Genomic DNA, 11,102 nt, shown 5'->3' with positions numbered 1-11,102 from the left:
CTTTGACATTTTTATTGCTTAATATCTCGTGCAGGCAGTCAATAAGGTTGGTGTAAAGTGTAAAGAAGAGGCGAGCTGTTTCTTTTGAAATTAAAGCGGGATAAGAAAGCTTGATGAGGTTGAGAAAATGGTCGGAACGCTTTTTTTTGTCTTTGCAGTTAACTTTATTAGTTCTTAACCTATGACAAAACAAACTGTTTCTGGAAATTCTTAAGGCGTGTCCAGGTTTCTATTTCATGATGATATATAAAATTAACGTGGCAGCGGGGAGCTACACATCATGCTGTGAGGCCTTATAGGGTGCTGTGTTATACGAAATTAGTTGAAATGGTAACCAACTGATTTTCCCAGCATGTTACTGTGAATGTATTCGTTAAAACAGGGGTTGGCTTTATAGGTACAGTAAAACTCGGTTAACCTGGATTTGGTTTATCCGGATCTTCGCGAAATCCGGATAAAATGTTAGGTCCAATGTGTTTCTTGTGAAAAATCTATGAGTATTCCTGATTTTATTATCCGGATCTTCGGCTGTTCCGGTTGAGAATCCTAATCATTTTGATCAATTCCTATGCATTTTGCTGTCTATTTTGGAGTCATATTCCAAGTCGACATGCCGTCTTTGACGTCTTCTTCCCGGAAGAGGCTGGATGAAGCATTTTCCTGGAAAGTGTATGCATTTCTTTTGTCCATAGACAAATGAAGATGGCCGGCCTAAATTGGTAGCCAAGGGTTGTCTGCCCCATGTTCTGATAGAATAGAATAGAATATGCCTTTATTGTCATTGTTACAACATGGGATATATTGTGACAACGAAATTGGACGTGGCACTCGAGTCCCACATTTTACAGTGAGGATAAGGAAAACAAAGCGATAAAGGAACAAAGAAAATGTTTTAACTGTCTTTGTTGTATAGGCTTTGTTTCCTCCGGAGGGGGGTGTATGAGGGGGTGAGGGACAGACAGAGATGGGCGGATCCAACTAGATGTTTGATCTTACTGTACACACGGTCCAGTGTTTTTCCCTAATTGCTCAGTCCACGTGTTGAATGGATTTGGGAAGTACAGTCCTTAAACATGCCCAATTAAAGTCGCCGGCGACGATAAAAGCTCCGTTGGGGTGTGCAAGCTGTTACTTACTGATAGCAGCGGGCATTTTGGTTTGGAATTAGCGCTATGCTAATGTTAGCATTCGGTGGAACGTTAGCATCTGGTGGAACGTAAACAGCAAGCACAATGACTGAAAAAGGCGCGTCAGATGTATAAATTCTATCCTGAATGGTAGCTTAGATCCCTGTCTAGGACCACAACTCTGCTCAACCCAAGCCTGTTTTTCTCAGTGAGTTAATACTTACCTGCCAATACGCCTCTCACCAGGTCAGTTTTCTTGTCATCTTGGTTTCCTTATTCTGGCCGGCCAGCTTCTCCCCTCCACTAACTGCTTTGTTGTTGTGACCCTCTCCACCCCCCTTTCCTTTGCTACCTACTCCCAAGTTGTAAATCAACTCTGAAGAACTATGTTAGTCTCACATCTCTGCATTAGGGATCCAGCCATTTGGAAAAATGTAAGACTAATATAAAAGACCAAAAACTCCAAGGAGGTCGGCCTCTGCTTCAGGAGGGAAAGCACAAACCTAGCGACACTCATCATCAATGGAGACTCCAAACTCCTGGGAATGCTCATCTCTGACAAACATTCCTAGTCCCCCAACATCAGGCCTGTTGTGGGGAACACCGAGCAGGGACTCCACATTCTGAGGGCTCTCAAGATGAACAACCTTGGTGTCCTTCTTCAAAGCCACTGTGGAGAGCATTCTAACCTCTAAACACTCTGATTGGCCCACTTCTTTCTAGTATTTATATGCTTCCGCTTAGTATAATATTAGTTTCCATTGTTGTGCAGATGACACTCAATCTATCTATCTGCCACTGGAGACAACTGGACAGTTAAATTGTAGAAATTTGTAGGCTTGCCTTACTGAGATTCAAAGATGGATGTCACTTAATTTTTTTTGCACCTTAACCTTAACTGAAATGTCGATTGTTGGTCCAGCTCATTGTCGTGAGTTGTCTTCAAACACTGCCCTGAACAAATGTAATATCACCCATAGTGACTCAGTCAAAAATCAAGGTGTTATATTTGATCCTAATCTGTCGTTTCAGTTACACCTGAAAAATATGACAAGAACACCTCCATAATATTGCGAAGATTTGTTCGATGCTGTCCCAATCAGTTGCAGAGGTTCTAATTCATGCATTTATTACCTCTCGGCTTGATTACTGTTATGTATTGCTTTCTGGTCTCCTGATGTCTAGCATCAAAAGTTTGCAACTGGTCCAGAATGCGGCAGCGAGACTCTTGACTAAACAAAAGTTTGAGCATATTACTCCCAGTCCACTTAAGATGTGATTTTAAGGTTCTCTTACTAACATACAAATGTTTGCATGGACTTGCGCCCTCTTATCTCTCAGATTTGGTTTCACCTATGTTCCTGCACGGAGCCTTCGCTCTGAAAATGCCGGTCTACTTGTGACTCCGAGACCCAAGAAGAGAGCGTTCTCCATCCGGGCCCCAGTGCTGTGGAATCGTCTGCCTCCGGGATAAGATCTGCAACCTCAGTGGAAGGTTTTAAATCTAGACTTTAGACACACTTCTATTCAAAAGCTTATGACTGATGCCCACCTCATATTTGGTATTGTCCTGTCGTTTTCCGACTGCTTGGTTGATGGTGATACAAGGGAGAAGGACGATTTGAGATGAGTCAGCGGACCAGTGTCTGACCTGAAGCATGTCAACGCCTGCATCGACCAGCCGGCAGAGATAGGAAGCTGCGTCATTGCTGTTATGGACTTTTTGGACTATTTTACAAGCTTGAGGCATCGTTGCTGTCATTCACTTTCCGGACAAATTTCAACATGTTACTTAGTATTCTCTTTTATTGATGTTTACCATGTTTGTGTACTGTTTGCGCCCTCTTCTATGCGACAGCGTGTTGGGGAGGCAGCGTCAAGAAGATGGATGCCTCTCGTCTCAATAAACTGGCTAGGAAAGCGAGCTCTGTTGTGGGCAAAGAGCTGGACAGCCTAACAACAGTAGCTGAGAGACGGGCACTGGAAAAGCTGCAGTCAATCATGGACAATCCATCGCATCCACTACACAGCATTATTTCCAGACAGAAGACCAGTTTCAGCGACAGACTGCTGTCACTGTCTTGTACTACGGACAGACTGAAGAGATATTTTCTTCCTCATGCCATGAGGCTCTTTAACAGAGTAAAAGCCCACAGTAAACCACACCACCTACATTGCATATTACCGAATCTTATTGCATTATGTATTCTGTGTAGCACTATTTAGTTATTCTATATAACACGCTACAGTGGGTATTTGCACGTCACACTGGGTATTTGTATATTGTATTGTTTTTGCTTTATTATTGTATTGTTCTCAGCGAAGGGATGCTGCTGGAAATGTGAATTTCCCTTCGGGGATGAATAAAGTATCTATCTATCTATCTATCTATCTATCTATCTATCTATCTATCTATCTATCTATCTATCTATCTATCTATCTATCTATCTATCTATCTATCTATCTATCTATCTATCTATCTATCTATCTATCTATCTATCTATCTATCTATCTATCTATCTATCTATCTATCTATCTATCTATCTATCTATCTATCTATCTATCTATCTATCTATCTATCTATCTATCTGTTATCCAATGCTAAATCTATTCCACCCTGGTCATCCTGAAAAGGAGATTACCACTTGTGAGACCCCTTCTCAAGGTTTCTTTGTTCCTCACGCTGAGGTTTGAGTTTTTCCTTGCCCGCATTTTGGTTTGGAATCGGGCGATGGTGTGATTGTAATCCTGTGCAGTCCTTTGAGACATTTTTGTGATTAAGGGCTATACAAATAAATGTGACGTGACTTGGCATATGGCATCACCAAGAGGTATGCTAGACAGGTAAAACCTACAGAGGGTAATCAACATATCCCAAAAGATCACTGGCTGCTCTTTACTGAGTCTAAAGGACATCGCTGGCTTATCGTTACAGAGCCAACAACATTTTAAAAGACACTTCCCACCCAGGCCACTACCTCTTTGACCAGTTTCTCTCTCTACAGGTCCCTCAAAACAAAGAGGCTCAGAGAGGAGCTTCTTCCCCAGGGCCATCACCACACTAAACGAGCACACAAAACTCTGAAAACATATCTGCGACTTATTTGGGATTTTCATATTCGTGTTGCTGCCTAACGCACTTTTTTTCATTGCTCGATTGTTAGGATGCACTAGTCTTTTTCATTCAAGAATATTGCACTATTATTGTTATTTATTTTGAAAAAGCCACCAATGCCAAGACCCTGAACGGAAGAGGGTGGAGACTAAGATCAGTATAATAAGGATATTTATTAGGGAATGGGAACAGGAGAGGGAGGATTTGGAGGAGTAGAGACGGGTTAAGCTTTGGTCAGTACCTCAGAAGTGCGAAAAGCGAGAAGACATTAGAGTAGGCGTGGTGGTCTAGCGAGGAAGGACGCACTGGAAATGATCAGGGATTATGCTCCTAGGATCGAATCCCTAAAGCAGGTGTGTCCAAACTTTTCAGGAGGCGGAACAGATTTGGTGAGGTGAAAATATGTAAGGGCCGTTTATTTAGTCTGGCATTCTTTGACAGTCTTTAATAAATTCACCCCGTCGAAAGTTTTCAGTGCTTGGCAATCAGTGTGGCAACCTCGTAGCCATTACATTTGACTCGCTAGGTCTCCTGAAAAAGCGCTGCTGTGCCGTTGAAATAGACTTCAGTTGCTTCAGCTTTTCCCAGCGTTGGTTTCAAACTAGCTTTTCAAAGTCGGCATTTTTCGTCTGTCAGTGCCTCTCGATACGATATTCTTTGAAAACAGCCTCAATTTTTGGAAAATTACGTAGACGTATTTGTTTACGGATTTTGGCAAAAAAAATATTCCACTTCTCCTGGAAACAGTGGCCCTAACAGTCAACTTTCCTTTTTTATTTAGAGTCGCCATGTCGGAAATGGGGTCACAGAAAGCCAAGAGCAAGGTAAATGGTCTGCATTTATATAGCGCTTTTTCAAGTCAATGACCTCCCAAAGCGCTTTACAATGTGCTTCACACTTAACCTTTCACACAGACACTCACACACCAATAGCGGCTTTGCAGCCATATTAGGGATTCAGTGTATTGCCCAAGGACTTCGACATATAACACGGAGGAGCCGGGAATCGAACCTGCGATCTGTTGATCCCAAGACGAGCGCTCTACCTCCTGAGCTAATGCCGCCCTAAGGTGGCCAAAGGGCTATTGCCATCATCTCGTAAAATATTGATTATTTTTGGGGTAAAAATGTTATTATACTGTACTACGGTCAACATTACTGGCAGGTCACAAATTTTTGGTTTTATGACAGAGTCCGCGGGCCATTAAAAACTTGATCATAAGCCGTGACTGGCCCCTGGGCTGGACATTGGACATACCTGCCCTATAGCGTGTGCAGAGTATTTTAGATGAGTGCTTCATGTACTGCGAGTCAAGGTGTGTGTTGATGACGTAAGGATAATCATTTGAAGGCCCGCGAAGGAAATGTACCAGGAAAGGATTCGCTAGCTTTTAGTGTGGTTCAAAATACAAGCGACAAAGAAATGTCCCCCCAGAATTGAACGTCCCCTTCAGAATCGGTAATCACAGAAATATGCACTTCCAATTCTTTACAAACTTGCTATCACACATCTATGCACCCCTGATTCTTCTGCAGACGGTGAAAAAGTGCTTTTTCAAAAATTCCCTGCACAAAAAGAAACCGCCTGGGTCCAAAAATTTCTTTTTAGGTAAAAATGAATAAGCACTTTATTTTACTTGCTTCTTTCACTTGTTGCATAAGCACAAAGTAATAACAATTCATGATGCAATCTTACTCTGTTACTCTCTTAATACACTCTTTAAATGTATATGTTTTTGTATTCAGAGTGTATTTTACACAAACATGTTATTCATTTCTCTGTCCACATGTAGTAGTCGAATCATCTTGAAGCCTCTACGTGTGTGTAGCATTTCCCTTGAGGCCTTCACTGCTTTTCGGGCTTCATTTGGACATCACTACAAATCAATCTTAGGGAAACTGGAGCTAAGATAGTCTAGCTTCGATTAACCATTCTGGTCAACGTTCAAGCCCAGAGTGGCTATTTCGGACTGGTCTTATTCTCTGCTGTCCTGGGGAGGATTGGCTTCAGCGAGGTTGATTGAGATTGCTCCCTTCGTGACATCAGGGTGTAACCAGTATTAGACACCTATGACTCGCGAGCCATATATGGCTCTTTACATGAGTACATATGGCTCGGAAGTATTACTCTTTGTTATAAGCCACAATCTGGAATCGCTAACTCCAAAGACTCTTTGATATGGGTTTGTCAACTAATCGACAGTTTGAAGATGACAGGGCGGCGTTAAACTGCGGACCTTCTGTGTTGCTAGCATCAATGACAACGTATTGTCTCAAGATTTCAGTATTCATGTTACCATGACAACCTATCTTCCGTGAAAAACATTTTTGAACATATCAAACAAGTTCAATGGAATACCTTTTTTGATTCCCAAGTGTCGTGTGCTCAAAGTATTCTTTTTGAAAGACTGCCTGCAGATGCAAAAATAGATGAGCTTTTTAATCAGATGACAATTGCAAGCAAGTCCTTATTGCTTGAAGTGCTTCACCACTCAGGGGACACAAAAAAAGGAAAGAAAAAGGAGCCACAATTTGGGTTGGATTCTTTTCAGCTGCCATTTTAACCCCGCTGAGAATTGTCTCATTTTCTTTTCTCCTCCTTCTGCCAGTCGTGCCACACGTGATGCAACTTGGTGCTACAACAGGTTTTAGGGATTCTTTCACTTTTTGAGGTCATATTTTTAATTTACTCACCAAACCAATTCGCCTAAAAGAGAATTAGAATATTGAGTCAACAGCTGTACTTACTCTTGATTACTGTAATGCACTACTCTCTGGTCTCCCGAAGTCCAAAATCAAGAGCCTTCACCTGGTACAAAATGCTGCAGCGAGGCTTTTAACTAAGACAAGAAAGTTTGATCACATTACCCTGATTTTAGCTAACCGCCATTGGCTCCCTGTTAGCTTAAGATGTGATTTTAAGGTTCTGTTGGTAGTATACAAACTCATGCATGGACTTGCTCCCTCCTATCTTTTAGATTTAATTTCCCCCTATGTTCCGGTCCGGAGCCTTCGCTCTGAAAACGCTGGTCTACAAGTGATCCCAACAACCAAGAAGAGATCCGCAGGCTTGAGAGCGCCTTCGCTCTGAAAACGCTGGTCTACAAGTGATCCCAAGAGCCAAGAAGGCAGGTTTGTGAGCATTCTCCATCCGTGCACCGGTGCTGTGGAATGCTCTTCCCCCTGAGATTCGACCTGCAACTCAGTGGAAATGATTAAATCTAAGCTTAAAACACACTTCTACTCTATAGCATGTGAATAACCCATACTTTATGTTGATAATATGTGTATAATTTGCCCTCATGTAGGTTAATAGTCTGTAGTAATAGTTTTTTAAAGTCTTTGATCGGCGCAGCCTTTTGAGACTCTTTGTGATTAAGGGCTTTACAAATAAACATGACTTAACTTGACTTGACTGTGATGCTACAAAGCACAAGAAGAATGCTAACTGTAGAGCAGGGGTCGGTAAAGTATGGCTCGTGAGCCATATATGGCTCTTTTCATGTGTACATATGGCTCGGAGATTTAATAACACAAATATTTTCTGTAATCCTGCAGAGTAAATTATTGTACATGCAGTGTTAAGGCAAGGGTTGGTTGATTGGTTGGATACCTTAACCATTAGGGTTGTAAGGGCATCATTTCCTGTGGTGTGTACAGCCCGGTGGCGCCCATCCCTCTCCAGGACAACAAATACTTCGCCTGGTCGCAATCTGGAGACCTTTTGCATATCAGGCGAACGTGCTAACCGCTGACTGAAAAACAGAAATGCTCGTCTTGTTTCACAACCCAGATGTTTTTTTGAAGAGTAACAAAAAGCATGTCCTCCTTGAAATAAAATGTAATAAGATAAAATAATTGAGCACAGTTTTACTCATCTCAGCAAATTACTCTTCAGTATGGCTCCTCAGTATCCTAAATTTAGTCCCAATTTTCAGGCCAGTAATGAATTCAATTAAATGGCAAATGAGCGTGTGAAATACTAATTATATTCATTTGTGTGCTTTTACTACATTTCGAAGCCTTTCCAAACACGTTTTTACGGAGTGTTATAGCGATTAATTATTATTCGATGCTTGTTCAAATAAGATCATAGTTTTCAGTCTACACCACATCACAGGTTGCAAAGGAACATATTCCTGGAACACAATCACTTTTCTCTGTGTCGAGTACTGTAAAGCAATTCATTTTCTCGCTAACGAGTACAGTAATGCAGTCACTTTTCTCCATAAAGAGTACTGTTACGCGTCATCATAACTATTTGTAACTCAACTCTCGTTTCTACACAATGTGTTATTGCGGTATTCTGCTACCTATAATATACAAATGAAGACACAATGAAGTACATAGAAATCATGAAGTACAGTAATTCTAATCGCATCTGCATTACTCACAATGTCACAAACATGTTTGTGTGTACTTTCAAAGTAAAACTAAAGCATATAGCACAAGGATGCTGTATTTCTCCCCATGGAGATAATCTCCCTACCGTATATTGTGTATACAGTGGTACCGCTTGATACAAGCTTAATTTGTTCAAGGCTCGTGGGCTCGTGAGCTTATGCTGAAAGTTACAGGCGGTCTCCAGTGTTAGCCTCTGGAACTGCTTATAAACTGGATTTTCTTACACATAGCGAGGTAGATTTTTGTTTAAAAAAAACTCGTATACCAAAATGCTCGCCTTTGGAAGGCACGCATCCAAGCCAAATTTTAAACTATAAATCAAAATAATGAAATCAGGAGGTCAACTTATATGCGTATAATTGGCTGTGTGTCAAGGGTAGCTAATGATAGGCAGGATGTGGGGGAGGGGACGTGGCTTACACAGGAGCAACAAACCAGTGAGGCAAACAGTGAGCACATAATTGCTGGTAAAACTGGGCTGAATTGTGATCTTTTTATTTGTAAAATTGCTATACACAATGCCGGGAGAAAAAAATAAAATGTCTTGGACAGTACCCAGAAATGGAGAAGAAACTCATAGACAAAATATATATGGAGTGTCTTAGCTCAGTGTTTGTTAGCAAGCTCCCTTTTGGCGGATGTTCTGAGTTCTGGCCCCTTAGCCAATAAAGCATAACAGTGTTTTGCCTGAAAGGGGGGTCTTAAAAGCTTTCATACTCCACTCTTTAAGGACTTCTGGAAGCTTCCGCAAGACCAGATCGCAACGCCACCTATACCTACCTTACAATTGGAGAGGATATGTTGTAGGGTTGGAAGAACTTTGACCTTTTTTTCTATTTCTTGCTTCTCCGTCTCCTGACTCGCTCTGCCCTCCGCAAGGTCACAAGCCTCTCTTTGATCCAGAGTGCTCTGAGGCCTTCCCTCCCATGGTTTTCAGCCTTCTTAAGGGATTAAAGTCAAGTCAAGTCATTTTATTTGTATAGCCCTTAATCACAAAGAGTCTCAAATGGCTGCACAGGTTATTGCACAGACTATTATTACACCATCCCCTGGTCTGAAACCAACATGAGGGCAAGGAAAAACTCAAAAACCTCAACATGAGGAAAATCAAGAAACCTTGAGAAGGGACCTCACATGTGGTAATCCCCTTTTCAGGATGACCAGGCTGCAGATTTAAACATTTCCATTGAGGTTGCAGATCGGATCTCAGGGGGAAGAGCATTCCACAGCATCGGTGCCCGAATGGAGAATGCTCTCGAACCTGCGGATCTCTTCTTGGCTCTCGGGATCACCAGTAGACCAGCACTTTCAGAACGAAGGCTCCGGACCGGAACATAGGGGGAAATTAAATCTGAAAGATAGGAGGGAGCAAGTCCATGCATGATTTTGTCTAATACCAACAGAACCTTAAAATCACATCTTAAGCTAACAGGGAGCCAATGCAGGTTAGCTAAAATCGGGGTAATGTGATCAAACTTTCTTGTCTTAGTTAAAAGCCTCGCTGCAGCATTTCATACTAGCTGAAGACTCTGAAGACTTCGGGAGACCGGAGAGTAGTGCATTACAGTAATCGAGACTGGAAGTAACAAACGCGTGAATTGTCAGGGAGGACCAGAACAGAGCAGGAGACCCCAGAGCGTTCGTACAGTTCTTTATTTGGGGAAGCGTAAGGGTTAGCGGGAGACGTGATCAATCGTAGCGTGGGACGAAGGCAGGTCGAGTTTACCAGGACTGAAGAGAAGATCGTAGCGTGGGACGAAAGCAGGTCGAATCAGAGGCAGGTCGGATCGGAGGCAGGCAGGCAGAATCAGGTAAACAAGAAGGCACATGTAATCGGGAGAGTCTTACGGGGTACAGAAGTAATCCTCCGACCAAGAGTTCTCCGCGTAACGCGTTTAAAAAGGGAGCATTAACCAATCAGGAAGCACATTCCAGCGCGCCACATGATTACCCCAGGTGGCTCCACTTGGGTAATCATGACAGAATTATAATCTCTGCATCCGACGGAGACAGCATAGGACGGATTTTAGCAATGTTGCGAAGATGGAAGACAACTGTTCTAGTAATATTCTTCACGTGTGTTTGGAAGGGCGGATCGGGGTCAAATATGGCACCTAAATTTTTAACTGATTCACTCTGGGTGATATGACATTTGTCAATGTTCACAGCAGTTTTTGAGAACAAGTCACGGCATTTAGATGGACCAATAACTAACATTTCAGTCTTTTCAGAGGATCTCCTCCCTTCCACGAGGTCCAAACAAAACAAAACCTAACAGTGTCCAAACCAGAAACAAAGACTGTTAGGGACAGGTGTGTGGAGTTTGGGCACATTTATGCCCAGTTCCAAACCCAGTTGGGTCCCTCTGGGGGAAGTAGGCTTACTACACCCTAACATATCACAAATGTTAGTGGGTTCCTTACACAAGCTGACCTTCTGAGGACCACGTACTCCCCC

The sequence above is a fragment of the Urocampus carinirostris genome, chromosome 9 (genome assembly GCF_059441175.1).
Source record: "Urocampus carinirostris isolate Australia breed hairy pipefish chromosome 9, RoL_Ucar_1.0, whole genome shotgun sequence".
NCBI classification, from domain to species: domain Eukaryota; kingdom Metazoa; phylum Chordata; class Actinopteri; order Syngnathiformes; family Syngnathidae; genus Urocampus; species Urocampus carinirostris.
Note: the sequence above shows the minus strand (reverse complement) of the source record.